Source organism: Dermacentor silvarum, chromosome 11 (genome assembly GCF_013339745.2).
Source record: "Dermacentor silvarum isolate Dsil-2018 chromosome 11, BIME_Dsil_1.4, whole genome shotgun sequence".
Taxonomy (NCBI): Eukaryota; Metazoa; Arthropoda; class Arachnida; order Ixodida; family Ixodidae; genus Dermacentor; species Dermacentor silvarum.
The window spans coordinates 81,639,961-81,665,308 of record NC_051164.1 but is presented as its reverse complement, the minus strand read 5'-3'; the positions used below and the strand labels follow the sequence as shown (position 1 = coordinate 81,665,308).

The window sequence follows — 25,348 nt, the reverse complement described above, 5'->3', positions numbered from 1 at the left end:
GGGTGATCTCGATGAACACCGTGCTTTGCGCTAGCACGAAAACAAGAACAGCGAGCACGTTGCTTAGTCCACGACGTGCGGTTTCTTCTTGTGAACCGCTTCTGCAATTTCTATTTAGTGCCTGCAAGCTGTCGCGCACGTACACAACGCTCTTAACAAAAGTTTTCAGGAATATGGAACTCAGGTACGAAAGAAAGAAAGAATGAATGAAGGAAAGAAAGAGAAAAAATGAATGAAGGAAAAATGAAAAGAATGAAATGGAAGATGGAATGAAGGAAAGAAAGAGAAAGAAAGAAAGAATGAAAGAAAAAGAAAGAAAGAATGAAGGAAAGAAAGAAAAGCGACTATGCTAACAAACGTTTTTCTTCTCTCGTCTGAATGCAGAACCACGAGTTGAGGAAGGTAGAAGCCTACTTGACGGTCAGCGCGCAGTGCGGCTTGATTACTGGCTGATTGATTTTTTTTTAGACTTCATGTTTCGAAAAGGAAAAAAAAAAAATCTGAAAAATAAAGAATAATGACCGGGGGCTGCTAAAGTTTTGCACAACGCGGCTGAGACCTCGTCAAGTCTTGGCGACCTTTATGTCGTTGCCACAGAATTTCTATGCCTTATAGTTTAATGCCTAAATTTGAATTTGAGGAACTGTCGCTGCTGCTGTTTGAAAGAACTTAGGAAAAGAAATAATTTAGAGGGATAAAAACTGAGAGGGGGTTCGATCAAAAAGAAAAGGCCGACCTGCACTCGGCTGCCCTTTTAGGGAGGCGACGCGAACCGGAACGACAGGCCCTGTTCAATTTTCTCGCGCCGCTGCGCGCAGCTGTAGCTAAGCCTCGCGCGCCGGTCCTTTCGTTATCTTTTTTTTTGTCGCTCAGATCTTTTGTGTTCTCCAAGAGGTAGATCTAACAGCGATGTGCGGTGTCGCGGTAATGTCCTTGCGGTAATAGGTTTGCGGCGGCTATACGCTTGGGCGCTGAAAGCGGCAAAATGGCGGTGCGGTAGCCTGGTCGCGACGCTGCGGTGTGACCGAAAAAAAAAAAGGTTACGGTAAGCGTGGCCGTCGTTTTGTCGCGCGTCGATTCGAACAGCCCAGGCGAAGCAGGATGGAGTGATCGAGCCCGACTTGATCTCGGCTTCGTGATTTACCGAGCAAATTCGCTGGCTGTTCGTAGAGTTCACTAATCAGCAACGCCCTGCACTGTGAGATAATTTACACCGTTAAAAACTGAAAAAGGGTGTAAGCCGGTCCGGTGTAAGCTGGTGTAAGTCGTAGTTTTGCCCGAAAGGCGAAGCATCGATTGCGATAGCAAATTAGTAGAGGGCTATACGAAGCAAGGATAGTGGTTTAATTAGGGCCATATAGAGTTGTAAACATTCACTTACTAACTAAATAGAGAAGCACGGTGTCACGCGCGCACAGGAAAGCATAAACATATATCTCTCTATGACCGCGGAAACTCGTCAAAACGCTGGAGTGAGAAAGCGCGCCTGCAGCAGCGAGCAAATTGACCTTCACGCTGTCTCTCGCTTCAACGCGCACTAAACGTCGAAAGCACACCGCATACGAAGCTACCGGCACTCGGCGCATGCACTTTGTCCCCATCGCAGATCGCTTTGAAGATGAGGCTCCCGCGGGCGCTCACTTCGCCGACGTCGCAGATCGCTTTCTAGATACGGCGCCCGCGCGCGGCAACTCCATGAGCAGCAGCCGCGGGAGCAGGAGGCACCCCAACCCAACGTTAGTAGACCCCAACGCCCCTTCTCCCCGTCTCCGTCGCCTCCTCCCCGTGCCTTGCGCGCGAACGGAGACCGCGCGCTTCCGGCCGCCTTCCTCTATCGCGTGCGCGAGATTAAGCTGCGGTTGCCGGGTCACCCTCGCACGCTTTCAAGCGCACACACAGCGCACGGCGCGCGGCGACGATTTTATCGCCGGTGGACTTTATAGGGAACCTCACGGCGATGACGACGGTGACGGCAAAAATGCGCTTGGAGTGTCCATATAATTGCTATCGCAATAAAATTGGGAACTCTGACGTAGGTTGCCTATAGCTGGCTAATACCGAGCACGCCACCGCAAGCTAGCCTTCGCCCTGCGAAAACGGCTGAAAAAACTTGAAGGACGAGCTTAGCCTTTAAGAACGGAACGTGATAGCATTCAAAGATGCCTGACTGCTTCTCACGCTTCCCGGCAATGTAACCGTAATGTTTCCCGGGAAACACTGGCGGCGAACGCTATGCAGGAAGGCGAGCTTTCTGGTAAAAACGCGGCCTCTTGCATGGGCTGATCTTCTGTTACTGTTTCGCACGTTTAATATTTCTATCTGAGAAGATATAACACAAAAAGCGTGCGCTGTCGGTGTTTTGTTTCAGTGACATTTGTATGTGGGCTGCCATTCTCAAAATTCCCAGGAATAACATTGTCAAGAATGTAAGGCAAGGTATGAGCAGCTTTAGTGATAGAATAGTGCGGTATAGTATAACCGGAATATACTGCATGTCATATCGCAAAGCGTGTGGCATTTACATATACCTGAATAAATGTTTTCTCTAGTGGTCAATGCCGCCGAAGCCGACACCGACACCGGATTTTCTGCAACACGGGCCGTTAACGCTATCGCATATCGTGTTAAAAGTTCCCCTTAAGGGCCTCTGCTGTAAAACGTAAAAGAATCACGACGAGTATGTGGGCATTTTCACCGGTGGGTTCTGACATGGTCTGTGCAGAAAATGGCGCGGAAAAGGGCTGAGCGATATATTAAAGCTTTAGGTGCCTATGTTAGCGATGACCTGGCAGTGACATTGGGAGGTTCCTGTAAACTAAACAAAGTAAATTAATGGTTTTGAAAATAAAATTTGGTAAATTTTGTTATAGGTGGGAATGGAACCCGGGTCTCCGCGGTGCGATACTAGCATGCTTTTCTGAAGCCACGGCTGCTGCACGGTTGTGGCTTACTAATGGTGTGCCTAGTGCGTGCCCGATTGCACACGTCACGTGGTCATAGAGACGCGCCCGTTCCACTGCTCGCGCGTTCATCGTCGTCTTCCACAGCTGGCACGTTCTCGTCTTCGCGTTTTACAAACGTGTAACACTCGCCTAATTTTGTGTGAACAGTTTACGAAACTACCATTTCTGTAACCCTGCCACGCTGTAAAATAATTTACACCGTGAAAACTAAATAAGGGTGTAAGTCTGTCTATAACTCACACCCTAACACCCAAAAAAAAGGTGTAAGGGTTCGAGTTGTGGACAGATTTACTCCTTTACTTACTTCAAGGGTGTGAATTATTTTACAGTTTATTACAGCTTAATATTTTACAGTTTATTACAGCTTATTATTTTACAGCTATTTCTTGTTACAAACAAGAAAGAGCTTGCTATAGCTGTCGCGAAACCACACTCTCGGAAGTTAAGCGCTGACCTGGACTAAAGCTCTCTTCCGCGCGCATACAATGTATTTGTAGACCTTGGCAGCATCGATTTCCTTTCTCCGCATTGCATGTCTGAATAACGTAAATCAACGGCAGTCGTGTACGTTCTAGTACTGTGTGTTTGCGTCTGCGACATGAGCGTTGCAAAAAAAAATGTACAGTTGCATGTGCACAACACTGATTAGCTGGCCCCGGTACAATCGATAAGCAGGCCAGCTCAATGCACGTCTGTACTGTCGTGGCGGATGAACGCGTTTTCACTTGATGGAATATGCTGCGCATAGAATAATCGCCTTGCTGCGGAGACGCTGCTAATTATAACTCGATCCTTGCAGTTTCTCTGACTGTGCGCGTCCATCCTCGTTCTCGCGTGTGATGTGTGCGTGATGCTTTCCGGTATTAGCGGCACAGCGTTCTCCACAAACACCGCACGTGGTTTGGTTCGCAGCGAAGAAACTGCAGCTCGTCACGCAGACCCGACGACTCGTCTCTTCTCATCAGCTAGATCATCTATAGATGTACAGTGGAATCTCATTGATACGATCTTCACGGGAACCGTAACATAAAGCGTATCAAATGAAAATCGTATCATCCAACGTATTATCGAAACCAATCGTATTATCGGGAAAAGAAAAAGAAACGTATTATCCCGAAAAACTTATTAGCAGAATCGTGTCAACGAGGCTCCACGTATCAGCTAGATGGAACCCGCCGTGCTAGACCAGTGGCGTGGCGCTGCTAATCTCGAGGTCTTGGGTTGGACCTCGGTCGTGGCGGCCACATTCGGACGGGGGCTGCATGAAAAAAGAAAAGAAAAAAAAAAACCCGCTTGCGTGTGTACCGTGCATTGGGTGCAGGTTAAAGAACCCCTGCTGGTCAGCATTAGTCTCCGAGCCCCCAAATGCGGCGTGACTCAAATTTAGGTCGTGGTTTTGGCTCGTAGAAGCCCAGAATTTAATGCTAAGTCAGCTAGATGGAAAGCATCACCGACGCATTTTCGGCGTTTTCTGACCCCGTGCCTATTTAACGCAGGCGTTTCATGTCTGAAGCCAGAAGGTGCGACCATACGGAAGGAATTTAAAGCCTATTTTTAATCTGAAATCGCGAGGTTTCCATTTTTTTTTGTGCGACAGCGTGGTTAAACGCTCGAAACTCTAGTTTGCCGCGTGTCCGTCCGTCCGTGCATTCCGTTGAACCGAGGACGTGCTTGCGAAATGGAATACAGACGCCAGTGCACGATATCTGCGAAACAATTCGCCTTCTCGTCGCCACTGTAATGTGGAAAAAGACCCGTCGGTCAATCGGGGAGCTGTGTCATATATAACAATTTGAGAGAACACAAATGCAATACAGCTTAGTCGACGACACCTGCCAGTCTAGCCTCTCGCTGTCGCCCCTTTTATTGTGCCCCCGTGTTTAACAAGCGCGAGACGTTGCGCGAAATTTCAGACAATCTCACCAGGGAAATAACGAAATCTTTCGACATTATCCGTTCCGCGGGCATGATTGTCACAGTAGCGATTACGTCACTTTATCTAAAAAAGAAATTGAGTGTTTCTTTCACAGCCTTGTTCATGTGATCTCAGTGCTAGGATCGAATGTACGTGTCATGCATGTGTTTTTTGCTGTCGTTTGTGTATTACATCGACATCTGTCGTACGGAAATTTTCCAGCTGCATTTGCTGCTTAGCCCGAGGTCGTGTAATCAGTTCCCGGCCACGATGGCCGCATTTCGGTAGAGCCGGAATGGAAAACATTCGCTTACGGCTGGTCGCACTTGTAGTTTAAAACTACCGTATCCTGAGCCACTCTCAGTCCCAGCTGGAGGCACGGTGTCTTATTGCGCAACACGATGTAGCGTTATAAAGCCACACCCCGACATGAAAGCGCCGGAAACGGACACATGAGGAATTTTCGCAACTGCACTACTATCCAGCGCCATCATTTGTAAATTTCGACATTTCACAAAATTTACGACGAACCGACCCCATTTGCTTAATCCAAGAATGTGTTTAGCGTGCTTTGGGGGAGGGGTGTGTGTGAGTTGTGTCACTGTGTTGGCACTGTGTGTTATAGGTGGCGCTCCATTCACGTCCGTGCCTTGCCCGTAGGCGGGAGGCAGCTACCTCAAGTGCTACTTCATGATGGACCAGTTAGGCACGCCGTGCATCGTTTGCGACCGCCTGTGGTCGCAGACGCGCGGCGACTAGAACGACAACGTATGCGTCTACAACCAGAGGCGTAGTGTTTCAACGACAGGGTGTCAAAACGCTAGCTGTCACGGGGGAACAGTGCGATAATGTTCCGCTTACCACCGGTACCGCCGGTACCAGGGCAAGGCAGTACCACAGCAGGGTGATACCATCGGTAGCCGCATTAGACCATTAGTCCATTAGACGTCTGAAGTCTATTACACTGTACTATATTCGCTAACAGCCAGCGAGAACTGTTAGACAGTCTCAGGGAATCGTGGTTAGCTCCGAAAGAATGTTAAACGGAATAAAAAGAAGGCTCGTATACCGGGCCTTGCATTTCAAAGAACCCCAGTATGTCGAAGTTGAGCGGTAGCTCTCCACAATTAATTCTCATAGACCGTTGTGCACCTTCTCGACGTTTAAACTACGATGTTCTAGCTACGTTAGTGGCGTCGCCGTACCTTCTTCGATGTCGTCGTAGTGGCTTCTAGGTACTGACCATCACCATGCCATGATGCCAAGGATACAAAGATTGGGGGAAAGGGGTCACCGTAGCCAGAATCGAACCACGCACCTTCCTTTTCTAAAGTGGAGGCGTCAGCCAACTGCTTCAACTGACGTCCTAACCAGAACATTGACGAAATCTTTACGAAGAGAATATTGCATCAGGGGCCGCGTCGTGGTTGTGACCGTTGTTAAGTCTTTGCTTTCTCTATGATTGTGACGCTTGCAACAATGCGTGGTAACCTGCGAAAATGAAAAGATCAATTTGTCAAACATAAGCGAAGGTTATGGATGATATCGATTTTTGTATGTGGCAATAAATGTATCTGTTCGAGAAAGTGAGGCTGGTGGCAAAGAAGAAGAGTCTTTAATAGAACGAACGCGATGCAGTAGCGATAACTGAGGGGTTACAGTTATGATTTACTATTTTTTTTGTGACGCTCATTTAACAGCCCAGAATCGCTTTTCTGGACACGCAATTGGCAAGATCTGATTAGACAAATGCAATACACAACATCCTGGGCTTGTTCGAAACAGCTGTGTGCTCACTGTTTCCGTTTGGGCCTTCGAGATTACGGCAATAAAAATCAATACGCTGCACTCGCAACGTGCTTGCGATGTTCGGCCTGGCCCTCGCTGGACTGGCTGTTCCTGCAATGACGCATGATGACGTATGCGGTGACATGGTGACGTAATTTGTGCAATCTCGCTTGATTGGCTCGTTATCGAAAATTCCGCAGTCTACGGGCACTTATTACGTGCTACAAATTTTATCGAAGTTTATGCCTGCGCATGCAACGAGCTTATCGAATTGCTTTAAGAACATTGCAGTTACTCAAGAAGCGCGTTACTAAAAATATAGCCCTGTATATGGTAGTCCAATGCTGACCTTATATTATGGTAGTTTCGGGGTCTCTTTTTTAAAAGATTGAACTACCTAGCTACAGGTTTTTCATGCTTTTCCATATGTGTATGATTAATGACTCAGGAGAGGGAGGTAGTGTCATGGTTAACATGATACCCTGACAAATACAGAGTACTACTTTCGCATTAATTCAGATGCGCTTATATAGTAGTAGACTGGGATTTTTCGAATGGGCGATATACAATTTAGGTAGTGCATATCGGTATACGGCTTACTTTTGTGGAGTGTCCCCCCGTAGCTGAAGGAAATGGCAAGACATTGAACGGCAAGTGTCAGCGGTTGCGCAAGGCTTCGTCCAATGTGTCATAACTTCCCAGAAATTCTAGCTGGGCTATTTCCGGGCTCTTAGTCTAGATAGTTAATGGTTTCAACTCGTCTGCAGCGCTGCTCGGAAGCCGTCTGGAACAGTGGTTTGTCACGTCACGTGTGGCTCGGTAAGAGCAGCTGTGGAGTGCGCTAGTGCACACATAGATCGATACCACCGTGTAATCAACGCGTCGATTAGGCTGCGCGCTCTCTCGGGGTAAAGGTCACGTTCTTTTCCTGCTCATAAATGAAAGACGAGTGGGCACTTAGCAGGTGTGCGCGAAAAAGTCGGCACGTATATATATATATATATATATATATATATATATATATATATATATATATATATATATATTTACAAAAGGAAAGAAGAAGGTGCGCAGTTCATCTGCGTGCCGGCCAGAAGCCGCACGCCACATTTGACCTATTCGCACCTTTTCCGAGTTATGTGACAGGCGGGGGCCGCAGATAGATCATGTCTAAAGGAGTTGCACAATTGTGGAGGACGTTCACTAACCACTGCCTGCACAGTTAACTTTGTGGTTAGCACTATCGTTGTAATCGTTCGTTGTACTATTATTTCTTTCCCTGTGCGGGACAGTTTGAAATGCGTCTGCGCGTATGGAGCAGGCGCCTTTAAATCTGGCTTTGCCGCAATGAGAGGCACTTCAAGGTGAAGCTCACCTCTGAAGTTTGTCTCGGTTACCATGGGAGTTCACGCGATAGCGGTGAACGTCGTTATGAACGAATGAAGGATTGAATGAATGAATTAGTGAATGAACATCACGACTGAACTTCCCATGATTCCTCGATTCCCACGATTCCCACGATTCCCACGTCGACACTTCGAACCACGAGGACATCGAGTACAGTCGAACGCATGATACTAATCGCCGCGATAAGATTATTCGAGAAACTTTGGCTAAGTTCAATGCTTCGCCCCCATTTTATCCTGAGGGCTTCCATGCTCTGTTATTTGTTACTACTTGCGAAGAGCAACCGAAGAGGTTATTTAGGGACCCATTTGGGTCCGTCAAAGCTGCTTCACGCAACACATATACGAACGCGGAGCAGTGGGAGACCGCGCTGCTCAGCTCAGACGGCGAGCACCAACTACAAGTCATCAGGCAAGCCGAAGATGCCGCTAGGACCCAAGGGCTCCTGGCCGCCATCTAAGGGAGGAGAGATAAACTCCTCTTACACTTGCCGTTTTTAATAAAAGTTGTTTCTCTCTCTCTCTCTCTCTCCACGCAAGGCACAATCTTGAGATTTGATACTGTCTGAGACGATTCCACCATCAGGCACGTTATTCATTTTCTTTTTAAGTGCGAGCTAATCGCGTGGACAGCTGCAGCATCCGGAAGAACCGAACAGTCATGGTCAAAAGAAGTCTGGAAGGGTTCGCCAAGAAAACTTCGCTTTAAAAGAAACATTGAAACAGGCTAGCAACTGCCACCGACACATCACGCCTGCCTACTTTTCAAGAAGGAGGGGACAGAAACATATAAATGGAAAACAGGAAAAAAAAGATGGGAAAGAAAAAGAAAGCAGGCAGATCCCACGCCCTGTGGGAATCGATGTTATGCGAAGCAGTGGGCGGGAAGCCTACCGAGTTAACGAAACGACCATGAGAGCACCAAGACGTAGGCGGCTGTTTTATGACCTACATGACAAGCATGTCATGACGTTCGTGTCATGACCTATCCTTTATGTTCGTCATACACTATTGTCATACTACGCCAATTTCGGTACCTACAATGTCGTTTCGACCGTGAGAGCACCAAGACTGAGGCGGCTGATAGATAGATGGATAGATGGATGGATAGATAGATGGATGGATAGATAGATGGATGGATAGATAGATGGATGGATAGATAGATGGATAGATAGATGGATAGATAGATGGATAGATGGATGGATAGATGGATGGATAGATGGATGGATGGATGGATAGATGGATAGATAGATAGATAGATGGATAGATGGATGGATAGATGGATGGATAGATGGATAGATAGATGGATAGATGGATGGATAGATGGATGGATAGATGGATGGATAGATAGATAGATAGATAGATAGATAGATAGATAGATAGATAGATAGATAGATAGATAGATAGATAGATAGATAGATAGGTTTATACTCTCAAAGTGGCAAATGCTCGCCAGGAAATGCTTCGCATTGAAAAAAAAAAACTAAACAAGTTATGGTACTGCATACCATGCATGATCCCCCACCCCCTTCCTTCCGACCTTCTAGGCTTCACTGTCAGAGGCCACATTAGCTGGTCCACATATCACCGGTGACATGAGGAGGAACCTGCCGAGCTTCTATAGGCGAGACACATTCAGTTATGAGGCGCCCTCATGTTCCGTATTTCTCTTTCTCTCAAATTGTCATGGGACAATGTTAGACGGCCTTGACGCCGCCCCTCCCCCCTTTTCCCATCCTCCCCGCCTAGCAATGTGACCGGCCAGTCTACCTGGCTGAAGGGCATTGCGTCGTGTGCCGCGGGACCATTTCCCCGTTGTCACCCTCCCCATCTATATAGCTCCGGCGGTCGTCGTGGCGTGCGTTACAGCCAAGCTGCAGCAGCGCCGACACCGAACGCGCGCTTCTACGGCGTACTCTCTCTGACGGCGGGCTGTGTTTGTTCGGGCCCGTCGTCGGGCGGGGTGGAGCGCCCGCCTCCTTTCTTTGTTACGCGCGCGCCCATGTGTGCGTGCCTTGGTTCGCGTTCTCAGCGTTTGTGAACACAGACCTGGCGAGCAGCCACGGCGGCAGCCTTTCGGGACTCAAGCGGGGCTTCTTTTCGGCCGCTCGTATCGACTCCGATTAAATCGATGTGCTCTTTTCTCACGACCGCTGATGTAGCGGGCGAGTGCTGAACTACGAAGGCTGGCGGCGCGTCTAAACCAGGAGAATGTGGCGCACCGCGTTTTTTTTTTTTTCACTGGCGATACAGCGCGATAGGCCTTGCTGCCTGTTTTATCATGAGGCGCGATCAACGAGCCGCCGTCAGAGTTGAGCAGATCGATCCAGAAACATATCTAGCTGCTTAATTATGACAAACGCTAGCTTTAGGCAGCAAGAATCGAATACTTTTAAGCGGGCGTACTACGTTAGCAGGTTTCAATGGCTTCCCAAACGGAAATCTACAGCAGCAGTGACGAAGGCTGTTCGTCTCTCATTGCCAGAGGGCCTCCCTGGAGAAATTTAAGCCTTAGAGGGACGCTAAATGTCAATCCTTAAGTTGTTTGATTCGTAAATGGTACGTGTGGAATACTGCACACGTTAGCTGTGATTGGAGTCTCTGTAAAGGAGAATGCAGGTAAAATTAAAAAAAAAGATGTCTTAAAGTTCCCGTGCTAGATCCTGTAACGTCGTGAGATTTATACAATTTCTTCTGTCTACAAGTAATAGTTTATGTATAACAACAATTGGACGGCCATTCTGAAGAAGCCAACTATATAAACTAGAGAATTGTTAAAGCTTTTCTTGACCGAAAGTGTCCCGAACCTGCTTTTATACTTTAAAACCCGTGACGTCATTCGAACGTACCAGTGATGCCTTTGGCCACTAAATTGAATAAAAGAAAATTTCGGCCTTCGTTTCATCCTCTAATGAGCAAACTTTTTCCGACGAAGAGATAGTATTGGACAAATATTTCTTGAGACTAAGCATATAACAGCAGCAGTTGGCAGAACAGCAGCAATAACAATTATGACTTCTACAATACATTTTAAAGTGTACGGTATTTTTCTCTGGTGACATTTCATGTTTTGATGATTTATTGTAACGTCATTCGGATAATGTGATTGTTTTACTTTTGTACTGTGATATCCTTCTATGTTTCTCAACGTGTAAAGGCGTAGCCGGCACCACCTCTTGCTGCTAACCGCTCCTTATTTTTCCGCAAGAAAAAAAAAAAAAGAACGATGGTCATGACGAAGATGGCGTAATGGAAACAGTTACAATGCCGACGTCATCACGACCACAACTACGTGACGATGTTGACAGCGTACTATTGGACAAGGCACGACGACCACACAATGAAGTCACCGCGACTGAAACGTCACGGAGCCGAGAACGATTGCTTCGTAAGTACAAATGGAGCTTTTTTTGACAATTTTCGGGTAAGAAAAAGAAAAATCGAAGAAAATAAAAGACAGTGATCATTAATATACGATAGACACCATGCAAGCTGGAAAATGTCGCTGTAAAATTGCCTTAAATGAGCAAGACGCACTTCAGTGCGATTGAATCCTGCGTCACGTGATCCATGCTGAACCTCTGCGCCTGATGAGCAACCAACCGAGCGGGGTTGCATGTAGCCTTTTACTCTTGTCTTTTCTAGCTTCCAGGTAATCTAACACGCAGACATGACGTTGATATCGTGACCACCACGAGTGTCTGCATGATTACAGGGCAAGCATAGGTACTGCGTGATTCCTTCGGCGTTTTCTTTTTCTCTCGTCTGCCCGGCTCTGATTATGAAGTGAACATGAACACATACCTATATCTCCGTAATTACTGACGTTTCCTGCATACTGATCAACACCGCCGGATATGCACTTCGGTAATCTTCTAGGCCTTGTTAGGTGCTCTACCGTTCATTTCTACAAACACTCTAAATGAATCGTTCACTTGCAGGGATGTGACTCCTATTGGCTCTTTTTTGTGTACGTGTGCGTGTATTACTGTTCATAGAGTTCGGTTGGCACAAGATCCTTTGTGACAGCCAGTCGTTAAAAACGTCGATGAATCCTTTTTCTTTACGTTTATCAGAGTTCTGAAAGCCGTGAAAGCAATCAAAGTACGATCCTGTGAGCTTCATACATCGCTAGCGCACGATCCAGTGGGAAATAGACGTATCGACATCTTTGCGCGCATCGCCGCGGCATACGCATGTCCGAGCATAGACGCGACACGCCTCTTGAACTCCGCACGATCGCGTGACAGCACGCTTTTATCCTAAAGCCTCGGTCCATATACTGTTGGCGTGCATGGTGAGATGAGTCCTGAATACGCGTATACAAACGCCCAAACTTCTGTCTGGAGCTCTACCGTGGTGCGTTGCAGAGCAAATAAATCGAAACTCCGGCGTCGTTGGCACTCCTATAGATAATGCCCGCGCGTGTCATGCCAAATGCGCCGGCACGCAAACGGCATAGTATGTTACGGTATGACCAGAAACGAGGAGCTGTTGTCAAAATACGCCTTCTTTGTTGAGCACTGCATTGCTCTGGTGCTGCGTACTGCATTCTCTCGCCAGCTCAGTGGAATGCAGCAAAGTTATAGGTTGCGTCAACCAATCAGAAAACGGAACCAAACGAAGGAGCTCCCCTCTATTGGCAAACTCTGATCGCCACTCCACGCAACTCCGCCTGGACGTAAGCTTCACGCAAGTATTAGTTGCGTGCAATGGGCCAGCTTTCCTCCAATCTCTGGAGTGTTGCCACAAATACCGATTTATCAGTAGGTCTACAGATTTTTTTTCTTCAAACGTTTAGTGATTCATTGATAAAGCTCTAGAATCTGCCGATTTTTGGCGTTTTTCAGGAAAAAGATAGCGAAACCTATTACTTATTTATCATTCTCTCCTTTTTCTTCGCATTTTCTATTACTACATTTACAGTAGATAGCTGCTAAAGCGGGATCTACTTTTATTGCGCACGAGCAGCACGTCATAGCTGCTTTTCTTATTTTTGGACTTTGAGAAAAAGACTAACGTCTGGGGTTTTACATGCCAAAACGACGATCGGATCACGAGACACGCCGTAGTTGGGGGCTCCGGTTTAATTTTGACCACCTGGGGTTCTTTAACGCGCACCCAATGCACGGCACGTGACCGTTCTTGCATTCCATATTTGTGCGCTTTAGCGTAGTCCGAAATGCAGCGAGTACTTCAGACTTCCGGTACCAGATGGAGCCTGAGGTCCTTCCAAAACTGGTTCGAAAGTTGAAACAAGTTTTTTTTCTTTCTTTTTTTTTCTCTCTCTCTATGCCGTGTTGTTTTTCAAACCCGCACCACGTGCCAGAAATTTTTGAGGGGATGGTATAATGTTACTGTTTCGCGAACGTCGACATTGTGGAATTAATGAGCACTGTGTCCACGCCATCAAAAACTTCGTCTCAAATACCAATTTCGACAGCACAAAAAATCCACAAATTTTCAGGCAGTGATCTACCACCATTTTTTTTTCTTTTCTTGACCTGTGACGACACTGAATCTGGAACGCGTAGCCGGCGCTCCTGGCCGCTTGGTCGAAACAAACTGTGGCCGTCGCCGATGTGCACGTATTTCTTGCACATCATGTCATGGGGCCATGTGATGGGACCGTACAGAAATGGGAGTCTCTGCAGAATAAAGCTCCTCGATTAATCACAAAAAACTACCTGCGAACATCAAGCATAACACAAATAAAATCTGCAATTAATCTAGTTCTGGAAAAACGCAGACTGGTCACGCTTCTGTGATTTTTTTTCACAAGCTTTTCCCCGGCTGTTCCTACAACGAACCATCTACACTGAAACAAGCACGCGCTTCAAACATGTTTGGGCGAACTATGCTAATACATTGTAAGCATCGTTCCTTTTTATCTTGTCTATGCCTGCTTTGATATTTCGTTCATTTCAGTCTTGAAAGCTTCTTTCTTCGAGAGAGTAGCCTTAAACGAACTTTGTCGCAGGCTTCCCACAACAACGTCAGCTTCTCTAATATTGCAATAAACGGTTTCGCTCATTTATTTGAGCATAATCATCTATAACTTTCTTTCTTGCTGCATAACATAGAGAAATAGAGCAGTTTAGGTGCTCTTTACCTCAATCTTTCCACAGTGACCCCTGTATAACAGAACAGTTCCCTGTATTTTGGAGTTTTTGAACCTGTTCAACATGAAGTTTGACCTTTCAATAGAATAGCAGCGAGGACTAAACACTCTGGTAGGAATTTGAGGGAGGTCTCAAACGCCGTAGAGCCAAGTTCTGTTTTGCCATAACTGCCGATCGAGGAAGTTGAGCGAAGTATTTTTCGATCGTAATGGTGCGATTTCCTACTTACAGAGGGCAGCAGCAGTCTATCCTGTCGGTGCTCGGGCGGCTGTAGGGAGACAGGGTGGCAGCGCTTGCATACGGGCGGGTGTGGGTGGCCGGAAGTCGCTACGTTGTGCCGAGCTCAGCTGGGCAGTGCGATGACGTCTTGCGAGTACCTGCGAATTTCAAAGATAATGTTGGCGTAAGGCGCGGCCAAACGCGCATGCTGCGAACTGGTACGCCAAAGTTCTGCAGATCGAACGCAATGTTGGGATCTAAACGGTGCGACGCTTGTTCGATCTATAGTCCAGAGCCCTCTACAGCGAACACCGGCACAACGAAATGCCCTGTATAGCGAAGGGAATATTGTGTCCTTCTTCTATTGTGCGCTGTGCGGTACACGAACTTTACGGAGAAATGTCGTGTATAACGAGTTGAATATTGTGCCCCGGTTCTATTGTGAGCTGCGTGGTGCACGACCTTTGCAACGAAGTCACCTGTATAACGAATGATTTCGGAGACCCCCAAGCATTTCGTTATAAAGTCGTTCGGCTGTAAATGATGCGACGCTTGTTCGGGTTAGCGAGGGGACAGGAGGCCAACTTCACAGGCCAACTTCCTAGGTGTTGGGCCATTGTACGTTTGTGAACGTAGGAAACGCAATAAATGTTGCATCTGCACGATGTTCCTGACCTTTTCTCTCACAATGGCTATCGACGTATAAGCGCACTTTGAACTGCCGTTCTGTGTTTTTCCTTCCCAAAAATAAGCGGCTGTGTGGTGAAATTCAGCGTCGACCCTCTATTTTACTCATGGATCTCGACAGCCTGCAACGCCTCTTTGTTTGCTGCAGTTTGGCATTGGCTGGTCGACGGTCGCACGTTATGACATTGTTCCGCGTTTTTCCCGATTTGTTTCTATTGGGTTTGTTCTCATCGCTGCCGTGTCCTGCGAGTCGCGTACTGTGACCGGTACTGCATCAGCGCGAAGAGTAAACTGAAGTTCTACTATTCGCTTCTCTTGAACGTCCACGAATCGGCAGCCGTGGGCGATTTACATTGTCAGCCTTGTACTGACGTCAGGAAACGTGCCAGCTGGCTACGCCCGTTTGTTTGCGTCAGCTTGGCTGCGGCACTGGTGGTCGATTGACGTACATATTTACTTATCCATTTTTCCAGATGGAGAGAAGGACAGTTTTAATGAAGAAAATGGAGAGGTTAGTGCCAGGTTTGTCGTTTCCTTGTACTGCGCACGTCATCAGCTGGGATATTAAAGCCGTTGATCGTGGCATACTTGTGGACTGTGTATGGTTTTATTTCGTTAACATGCATGGGACTGAATGATTTGGAGCGACCGCTGCCGTTAGAGGTGTCCGACGTTTTCTGTAACAGAAGTTTAAGAACTACTGTTATTTGCCGATAATCCGTGAAATATCATTGTACTTATCTCACAAATGAAACTGCAAATCTAGAAAGCGATCGTCTTTATTTTTTGGGACAGGGAAAGTCGCAATCAGGCCCCGATACATTTTCTTTGTCGCTTCCAGAAAGAGAGGGAAATTGATTTGATGAAACGCAGAGGTATCGGCCTGAGCTAACAGTGTTTCAGCTTGCTAATGTCCTCAGAAGGAAGAGGAGGACAAGAGGGTTATGAGGAATGATGCTGACCACAGGCAGTATAATGCTGCTGCAGACACGTTCGTGTGTGAAGGGCGCGTTCACAGCCTTGAAGGTGGGGCTGTGTTAACGAAAAATCCAAAGAGAGCCTTGCTTGTCTGCTTAGCTGATCTTGTGTCCAACCAAGGGCCCAGTAACAATTTTTCACTCAACTGCCTAATATTGTGAATTTTCCGCTAGCTAAGAGGTCAGTGCAGAGTACAATAAACCTTCCTAAATGGCTTTCATAGATTATGAAAAGGCATTTGATTAAGTCGATGAAATCATTGAGGCATTGCGCAATCAAGGAGTACAGGAGGCTTGCGTGAATATCTTGGGAAATATCTACAAAGATTGCACTGCTACATTGGTTCTCCACAAGAAAAGTAGAAAGTTACCTATCAAGAAAGGGGTCAGGCAAGAAGACACAATCTCTCCAATGGTATTCACTCCATGCTTAGAAGAAATATTCAAGCTCTTATACTGGGAAGGCTTAGGAGTGAGGGTCAACGGCGATTATCTGAGCAACCTTCGGTTTGCAGAGCACATTGTCCTATTCAGCAACAATGGGGACGAGTTACGGCACAGGATTCAGGACCTTAACCGAAAAAGTCTAAAAGTGGGGTTGAAGATTATTATGCAGAAGGCAAAAATAATGTTCAATAGCCTGGCAATGGAACAATAATTCACGATCGCCACTCAGCCTCTAGAGTATGCCAAAGAGTACGTTTATCTAAGTCAATTACTCACAGGGGACCGTGATCATGAGAAGGAAACTAACAGAAGAATAAAATTGGGTTGGAGTGCATACGGTAGTAATTGCCAAATCCTGACTGGGAGCATACCACTGTCATTGAAAAAAAAGCGTACAATCATTACTACCGGTGCTAACATATGGAGCAGAAACTTGGAGGTTAACAAAGAAGCTCGAGAACAAGTTAAGGGGCCGCACAAAGAGGCGATGGAACGAAAAATGCTAGGCCTAACGTTAAGAGAAAGGAAGAGAGTGGTGTGGATCAGAGAACAAACGGGGATAGCCAATGTTCTAGTTCACATTAAGCGGAAGAAATGGAGCCTGGCCGGCCATATAATGCGTAGGATGGATAACCGGTGAACCATTTGAGTTACAGAATGGTCACCAAGAGAAGGGAAGCTCAGTCGAGGACGGCAGAAAACTAGGTGGGGTGATGAAGTTAGTAAATTTACAGGCGCAACTTGGAATCAGCTAGCGCAAGACAGGGGTAATTGGAGATTGCAGGGAGAGGCCTTCGTCCTGCAGTGGACATAAATATAGACTGATGATGAAGAGATCAATGCCTGTCGTTCACAGTGATAGTGTGGACAAGCAACAAGTATGCCCTACACTGGCTCTAGCACACTGCACACGCCCCTCCCTATATATCCTTATCACTCTCATCATGGATCACGACAATGTGCTTTGCCAGAGATTATCCTGTGACAGTCTTCATTGCTACAAATGTCCTGAGAGCACACATCCGACACCTGACTCGGAATTCCCTTACATAATTTTGCTTGCATTCAACATTTGCCAAAGGTATTGTAAGACACCAGTCCTACTTACCAACACAATTCACACATGCTATACGAATGTCAGCACCGTTGTGGTGTCTGCACCGGCCGCAAGTACAATTGACGATTCCAGGCATCAAAAAGAAAGCTGGAGCACCACTCCAAGCTTTAAAGATAGCAACTTTGGAACACATTTATAACGTGCACAGATTCCAGTAACATGTCTACACTGATGGTTCGGTAATATTTATCAGCTCTGCTACTGCAGTCATCATTCCGGTAAAAACTGGATAGATCAAGTTAAAAACCTAATGTGGGACCGCATCGACGGGTACAGAGTTTGCGGCACTCCGTGCTGCACTTTTTTTCATTGATGACGAACCACGACAACAATGGACAAATTTTTTATGATTCCAAGGCAGCCCTTCAGTGCATACGAAGCCCAATGCACCATGGAACCCAATGAACAACTGGCCTCAGAAATCCGACAGAAATATCATTGCCGCCATGACAATTGACATAACGTCAAGTTTGAATGGCTTCCAGGACATTGAAACATCAGCTGGAATGTACACGTCGACGAAGCCGCCTGATCTGCACATGAAAGTGGTCAATGTGTCTTGATTCCGCTTTCGCGAAAAGACGCTGCGGATTAACTACGATTCAATTCCCGTGAATGTACGTTGCCTCTGTGAGACTGGAACTTTTTCACCATGTCTCGTTTGCGTTCGTTGTCTCCGGATATACGGATGTATCTGTCACCTGGGTTACCACGACGTGAATAGACCATGCTGTACCGACTGTGTCTAGGCGTTGCATTTACAAACTATTATGCCTTCCTCATTGGAATTGCCAACAGCCCCACGTGCGACACAAGCAGCTGTGATGGGACGCTCGCACACATTATCTGTGTCTGCTCGCGCAGTAGTGCTGACAGACAAGTGATGTGCAGAGTTCTGGACCAATTGGACAATCGTCCACTAACGGAACTAAAAGCTTTAGGTCAGGTTACTGCGGTCCACGGGCCTTCACGATAGACTTGAAGAACCCCGCCCCCTACCGCTATATAGTGTATACACGGTTTGTTCGTGCTCGTCTCTCTTTCTCCTCTACCGCTCTCTTTCTCTTTTTATCCCCCTACTCCTTCCCTCCGTGCAGGGTAACCAACCGGAAGTACCCCTGGTTAACGCCGCTGCCTTTCTATGCATCCTTTCTCTCTCTCTCTCTTTGCAAAGGCTGAAGTGGCGGGAGTGGGGGATGCCCATAATCTCCTGCGTGGAATGTGTTGCCGCTAAAGAGAAAAAAAAATCACGAGGAGCTCGAAATAAACAACAAGACGGGCAGTGTGACTGCCCGTATCGGGCTTTTTTTTTTTTCTTGTTAACCTTCATACCTAATTTCATTTGTTTTACCCTCTCTTCCTCTGCATAGAATAAAGCTTTTTCTGCGGGCATCACACATAGCATTGTTCGCGATTTAACGAAGTCCGGCACTTAGCCTCGTGGCGAATGGCACCTTGGGCTCGACGCGGCCGCTTAGTGACTGATATTTGGCAGCGTCACACGCTGCCAAAGAGCCCCAGCTCAACAGGCTGGAGCAGCTGGTTCTGAAAGGTTGCGAAGTTAGTCTGGCTGATCAGGCGGACGTCAAGTTGGGATATTGCTGACCGACGCGCCCAATATCAAGCCGAATAGTTATTTCTAGTTTTAGTTCCCGTCTCCTATTGTATTCGTTGGGTTTGTTTAGCCGCAAGTACATAGTCGCTGCGGTGAAGCCCGCTTGCCGGCAAAACGTCCTCCTGTGCGTAGCGTTGAGGTATGTTGTGAGTAAGCCGAGTTTACTGCGTTCAGAGCGCATGCGCGGGAGGCTTGCCGGTGCCTGGATGACAGTAGTCCTCGCCGCTTTCCTGTTGCTCGAGTTTAACGCAACCGCGAGAGGAATGCCAAACAGAATGGCATTGTTAGGCTTTACATAATCAGCGCAAAAATAAGATCGACACTGCACAAGCTCTACTCTGAACTGTTTATTTCACAGCGTCGTCATGAAATATATACATATACCTGTTAGGAGCATGCGCTGATGAGTTTGACTTTTTGATACAGGCTTCCAGGAAGCCGAATTCTTCCGCGTATGAGGAAAAGCAATAATTTCCATGATTAACCATAATTATGTCAAGTTTACACTAACTAGGCCCCCAGCAAGTCATGTTATAACCATTGTAGTTTGTTGCAGTTTTATCTTAGACTTAATTCACGCAGCCGTCATCTGTCCGGTAACCGTACCGGCACCGGCGTCCGTCGGCACATAGCGTTTTCTCGACAATTGTCCCTCGAAAACTGGACGCCGGTGACGTTGGCCTATGTTCTTAACGTCCCCGGCGTCCCGTATTACGAGAAAACAGTGAGGAAACGCTCTGCCTTGATGGTTGCCGGTGCAGTGACATTGTTGGGACGGGTCGGATGACATCTGCATGACCAACCGTGGTTGCTTAGTTGCTAAGCATGACGTCGCAGGATTGAATCCCGACCACGATGGCCGCATTTCGATGGGGGTGAAATGCGAAAACACCCGTGTACTTAGATTAAGGTGCTTGTTAAAGGACCCCAGGGGGTCCAAATAATTCCGGAGTTTCCCACTACGGCTTACCTCATAATCAGGTCGTGGTTTCGGCACATCAAACCCCACAATTTAATTTTTAAAGGCTGCGTGCATCAGGCAGGTGAAAAGTGCGTTTCTTCAACCCCACTTCTGTTGTGTTCTGCTCCCTGCCTTGTATCACGATAGCTGAGTGGGTTTGTCATATTACGAAGACAGCTGTGCTTCGTACCATAGTTGCCTTTTAGCCTTCTAAGAACTGCTGCTACCGGCATGCTTTGCGGCAGCGGTGGTGTTGTGAAACTAGCGAAATGGAGGAGATAGCAGCAATTAGGCTTATAAACAATTGCAAGTAACCGCTGCGTAATGAAATTCTGCGTATTTATTTGTTTTCATCGCTATAATTTGGAAGCCTGCATATCTATGCCTGCATGTCTCGTCACGTGTCATGAGCTTCGGGACGTTCTCGGCACGCATGGCCGTGCCGCTTATGCTGTGAGATGAACGAGAGCGCTTTTGGTTGTTTTGAAAGAATCGACTTCTATTTCTTTTATGTTAACGTGGAAGAAGTATCACGTAGACAGTGGTATTGCACGTGTATTCGTTTTTTCCCCTGCTTGCTCGATTATTTGTTGATCTTCTACCTGTTTCTTTCCCCTTGACATATCGTTGTTTTGATTGCGTTTCTTGTTATGAGGAGCCTAAGTATCACCTTAGTTCGCAAAAAAAAAAAGAAAAAGAAAAGAAAAAGGTTGGAACTCAGCGCTATTCCAGTCGCTTCCTGTGTTTTCGTCGTTCGCTCGGGCTGTTTCGTGACCCGGAGTTACTAACTAACCCAAAACCCAGGCTTCACCTAATGAGACCTTTTACTTAGCTTTGAATATGGACCCAATAGTAGTGTCAGTCGTTTCCTGTGTTTTCGTCGTTCGGCTCGCGCTGTTTCGTGACCGTGAGTTACTAACTAACCCAAAACCCAGATCTTACCTAATGAGACCTTTTACTTAGCTTTGAATATGGACCTAATAGTAGTGTTAATTGTTTTGTGTATGTGTGTGTTCCTGCTGTGTGCGTTGTTTCACTTTTGAGCGCCAGCAGTAATTAGACATCTTGCTCATTTGTCTCTGGCCGTGCGGTGTAGTCCGAGTACAAGACCCGAGATTCGTGCTTGCAGACGAGGAAAGTGGTCTCACGTGTTAGTCGCTCTTGCAGTCGAGCGAACAACGTTAGGTGGAGTAGCTAATTTGTACACAGTGTACTGTAATCGATTTCGCAGACGAGACATTATACGTGTTAGTAGCCTTCGTAATCAGGCGCCAGGTGGGGCACATAATTTGTACGTAATGTGCTATAAATAATTTCAGCTGTCGCGGTTGCGGTTTGGTTGTTCTGCTGCCGAGCAGGGGCGTCAAGGTTTGAACTCCAGGGCGCGTTCCGTTGTGGTTCGGAATGTGATAACGCCGGTGATTTTGGTTTCGGCACACGTTAAAGAACAGCAGTCGAGCAGAATTTCTTGGGAGTCTCTTTCCATACGGCTTCTCTTACACTCCAGCTGTCGCAGTCGGATCTAACGTGTTCTTAGTTAAATTTGATTTCGTCGGGTGGGAAGAAACGACCCACCTCTCTAAATCGTTGATGGACATGCGTATGCTACGTTAAGAGACGGGTGGAGAGCGGTGTGGATCAGAGAGCGAACGGGTATAGCCGGTATCCTAGATGACTTCGAGAGAAAATAAATGGAACTGGGCAGGCCATGTAATGCGTAGAATGGATAACCGGTGGACGATTAGAGTTACAGAATGGGTACCAAGAGAAGGGAAGCGCAGTCGAGGACGGCAGAAAACTAGGCGGGGTGATGAAGTTAGGAAATTTGCTGGCGCAAGTGGGAATGAGCTAGCGCAAGACAGGAGTAATTGGAGATCGCACGGAGAGGCCTTCGTACTGCAGTGGACATAAATAAGATGATTATGATGTTTCAGAGGTGGTGTCAGCTGGTTCTTCAGTCGTTTGAAGCATATTTAACGGGGTAAATTGGCGCGCCGTGTCTCTTTGAAAAGCTTGCTGATGGTCACGCGATTCCGATTCCGATCTGGCTGACTTCATGCAATGTGATTCCGATATTTGAATCGCCGTAGCTCGTTGGAAGGATCTGTGGTATCGAGCGACATCCGAGTAACATCGACTGCGCCAACTAGCGATAACAGATTAACATCGTTCGCGTCATTGAGCGATATCAGATTAACATCGTTCGGGTCATTGAGCGATATCAGATTAACATGGAATGTGTCAATCAGTGATTTGAGATTAACTTAATTCACCCCGAGCACAGGATCACATCGAGTTTCAGTTTAGGATGGCATCGGGCTGGGTAATTTTTTTTATGGATATATTCCTGTGGACAGCGCGCAAATAAAAGAACAACACCAGACATCACCTGCCTGTCACACGCATTGCCATTTTCCTTCCGCTATGTTTTCTTTTTTTATTAGGTGTACCGAAGCGAACTGTTCACAGATAAACTTTTAATTGTTCCTAAACTGCATTTTGTTGAATTTTCTCCGTAATGCTTGTTTCAACTGGCGCATAAACAAATGCACACTATTTCTGACACAGTTTAAGTGTTTTGTTATATTTCTACTTTTTCCCTATGGCTTTTTTCAGAATAGAACGCTGTCTGAATTCCAGTGTGCCCATTTTTATCTGCAATGCTTTTTTTGTTAGGTTTAAAAGAAGAGTGAGACAATGTTCCTCCAAGTATGTGACTTTGACTTGATGGCGTGAAGGAATAGTGACTACAGACACCTTATCGCGTAATTTGTATGGGACGCACAGAGATCAGTTCATCAAAAGCTGCTTCCTCGAGAAATTCTCAGATAGCGATAATGGCTTCATTTATTTTGCTCCCAGATGAAAAAAACTTAACTATACCGATCGCGATTGAAAGGTGCACGCAGAACCAAAATGATTTAGTTCGTTAGTTATATCGGGCTGTTCTGTGAAGCGTTAAGACAATTAGGATGATGTCGTATAATTTCTGCATTGCCACGAATACATTTGCCAATAAGCGAGCTGCAACCTCGTCTCCTCCAGCAATTTCAGCAGGGCAGATTGCTGAGCTCGTTGGCACACGTTAACGTTATGTTGGAACTAGGCGAAGTGCAGGTCATGGAAGAACAGGCAACACAAACGCAGATTTAGCTACGCAATCCACTGAGCAACAGAATACAGGAACCAGGGATTCCGCGATAAAGTCGATTATCATCTTCGCCTATCATTGTAACTACGACATTGAGTACTGTAGTGCAAACTTAGGTGACATTGCGAACTTTCCAGTGCACTCGTGAACTTCAGTTTATTGGTCTGAATTTCTGAATTATTCATTCAAGCGCATTGTCCTTATACTTCCGCTTCCGGGTGTACATTTTCCGGGGGTGTACATAAATTTCTTCTCTCCTTCCTCGTACTTTACTTCTCGCAGTTCCCACTTAATGTTTAGACTACCTTAAATTCGCAAACTCGCGAAGAGACGTCGCCCCGGCCTTCGCGCACGCCGAGCGACGTACGGCACGTAACAGCGTCAACTTCGCACGACCTAACGAAAAAACGACGGCACTCACCTGCTCACACCATCGCGAGGACCGCTTGTGCTCCTCTCGGCAACCGGCAGCGGCGAAGTCGGAAGGAGGCGCGCCGCCGTGCGAGACGCCGCGGGAAGAAGGAGCTTCTCCGCACAGCACATAGCAAAACGCTCCCGCTCAATGAACGTAGTACCTCCTCGTAGTCCCGTTACAAACGTTTTCTCCCTCCCGGGATCGGCTCCAGCGTTATACGCGTCGGGGCCGACGGCGTCGACGGGCGTGAAACACTTGCCAGCGTATTCTCGTCGACGCCTGTTGCTTCCTTCCCGCACGAACGCTTCACTGGACGCTTCGCGCCTTCGGCGTCTCCGCCCTTCTCCTCCCCACGTCGTGGGCGTGTGTCGACGACGAGATCGGGGCGCCAAGCGCGCGAACCGCCGGCTTAGAGAGTCTCGTGTCCCGCCGGCTTAGTGAGTCTCTCTCCATAGCGTTCGTGTTGAACTCGCGTCGCATAGAGTCTCGGATAAGGTGGAGTGAAGAACTTCGAAGAAGTAGGACCACTGTTGAACTAACCCACCTCTCTCTTTTCTTCTACGTCCAGTTCTCCCGCCACGCCTTCATGTCCAGCTCGACATCGCGTTCGAGCCTTATCGGTGATGCCGCGTCGAATCGAGCTTCTCTCTTCGGCCGCTGAGATTCGACGTGGTCGCGGCGATTCACCTCAGTCTCTCTTTCTCTCGTCGAGTTCGGGGTAACCTCGGCGAGAAATACGGTTTAGGCACGTACGAATGAGAGGAGGGGGGGGGGGGCGAACGAGAAGAGCCGTCGCCGCACCGGAGCCACCCACCGAGAATCCAGAAGTCCGGCGACCGGCCCGCTCACGGCTCGCGCCGCTGTGTCCGACCGAACCAGGCCCGGTTCTCCTCCCGATGTTCGCAGCGCTGCCGCTGGATGATGACGAGACTACGTGGAGTAGAAGCGAGGAGAACACGCCGAAAAAAAGGAGAGGGAGAGGGGAGGGGGGGGGGGTCGTGCTGCGCGCGCTCTCAATACTCTGTATTATTATTTTTTGTTCTCCGCTGTCGGTTCTCCTCACCTCCCTTTCCGTCGTCGCTGCGTTCGCGCGAGTCTGCGTTCCATGCCGTGCGTGCGCGCTTTTTTTTTCTAGTCCTATGTTTCACTTTGTTTTTGATCAGTATATATTCGCGCGGCGCTCAGAGCCGAGCGCGCGCTTTTTCTTTCTCTCCTCTGGGAGCCAGCAGCACACGCGCCTTCGTTCACGGCGAGATCGTGTCCGCGCCGCTCTGCGGGCTCACTTTTCGTCGATCGATACACGAGAGGAAGAGAGCGCGCGAGTCGTCAAGAAGGGGAAGGGTCTCTCCATTGAAGCCCTGCCGGTGGCTTTCTCTTCCTTACGACGCTCGGCAGCGCTCTCCTTTGTACGTCTGCGTATTGCGCGAGCAGTCGATCGGAACGGACCAGAGTCGCCACCTGCCGATGGTGCTCGCAACCGAACGGGGAAGTGTTTGACGAACCCAATCGCGAAGTCGATAATTCGCGATGCTTTTGTTTCGCAACCAGTTGTTGGGTCTAATTTA

At 47.4% G+C, this 25,348-nt stretch overlaps 1 protein-coding gene across 1 annotated transcript in view; it reads right to left on the bottom strand.

The window, feature by feature from the left end:
* LOC119433017 (serine/threonine-protein kinase NIM1-like) overlaps positions 1 to 24,661 on the bottom strand; it is an 82,422-nt gene extending 57,761 nt beyond the window's left edge. Inside the window, 2 exon segments of the mRNA XM_037700168.2 lie at positions 14,424 to 14,571; positions 23,790 to 24,661. The gene's annotated coding sequence lies outside the window, so the exon portion shown is untranslated.
* Positions 24,662 to 25,348: the final 687 nt, after the last annotated feature.